Here is a 1,491-nt window from a genome sequence, read left to right as displayed (position 1 = left end):
TTGCAGGCTGTGTTGAACACAAGAGGTGGTCATACCAAATACTGACTTTTGACTTTTATTGACAATATTGATGTTGACTTTTAAGCTCGTCAGACTTGTACAAACTCTTTTTTTGCCTTACATACTGCATTTCCACCTGTGTTTGCATGTTTCAATAAATCGCTGCACCGATTTCCCATCAAAACATAAAGCATGAGGGGTGGTTCAAGACTTTTGTATAGTACTGTACATACACAGCCCTTCATGTCTTCCAGTGGTTCATTGTCTTCTTAACCCTCTGAGGTCTAAGTCATGATCAGCGATGACCCTAATCTTAAACTTGTTGAATTTGCTGTCCCAAGTATTGGTAGTTAAAGGACAAAAAGTAATCTGGCACAATAACTGACACACATCAAAATTATTATTTTTTTAATTCCAATAAAGTTTTTTTTCTTGTCTCGAAAACATTGAGTTAGGATTTGGAGCTAGGATTAGAGCTGTCACCAGTGAGAATTTAAACCTCAGAAGGTTAACATAAATGGATCATATTAAAAGAGAAAAACATACAATCATGTCGCCATAGTTACATACTGTTACGATGATTAATGAAGTGATACATGGAAAAATTAAGTAATTAAGGTTGTTCTACACAAGACGCTAATAAAAAGAAACTGGTATATACTACCCCCTCAACAGAAAATACAACCAGGCTTTAACCAGAGTAGAGAGAGAAACGGGAGGCCAGGGTGCACCACTGGATACCAGTTCAAGAACATCAGAGTCTCTAGCTTGAGATGCATTACAAGCTGTCAACTGGTAATAGTTTTGTATCTCCAAAACACTAGTCTGAGTGTATTCTCTGAAGGTTGCTCCTGTATGCTTAGTCCAAAATTTTAGTTGTTCCGGTAATAGAGAAAATGTGATATGTAGAACAAATAACAATACACTAAAGTCTTTCATCTGTCAAGTGTTTTGGAGGAGGACATTTGATGCTGTGCTGTGCTTTGGAAGTGATGAATTGGGAATTTTGTACAAAATTAAAGGGAACTTGCCAAATAGAGCTATTGCTCTATTTGGCAACACTATGCCATACTCCATATGTATGTTTAACTGAAGCCGATTTCCTCCTGCAGCAGGGCAATGACACAAAGTACAGCTCCAAACTATACAAGAACTATTTCAAAAAGAAGCAGTCACAGGATATTCTGTATAACGACATGGCCAGGATATCCGCTAATGAGCTGTTGTGAGAACAGTGTGAGTGGGGGGCAAGTAGGAAGAGTCCAACAAACATTTCTGGAGAAAGTTCTTCACATTATCTCAATTAACAGCTAGGATGGAAAAAAGCCTGTGATTCATACCATCCTACCACTCTTTATACAAAAATATATTTTTTCTAACTTAACTATGTTTTTATTACATCTACAGGCCATCTTATTCGGTTGTAATGTAGGTCTTTTGGGGGAATGTTAATCCCTTGGTGGTGTGCAATTTGTGTGTGATAACTCCTGC

This window comes from Maylandia zebra, linkage group LG18 (assembly GCF_041146795.1).
Source record: "Maylandia zebra isolate NMK-2024a linkage group LG18, Mzebra_GT3a, whole genome shotgun sequence".
NCBI classification, from domain to species: Eukaryota; Metazoa; Chordata; class Actinopteri; order Cichliformes; family Cichlidae; genus Maylandia; species Maylandia zebra.
Note: the sequence above shows the minus strand (reverse complement) of the source record.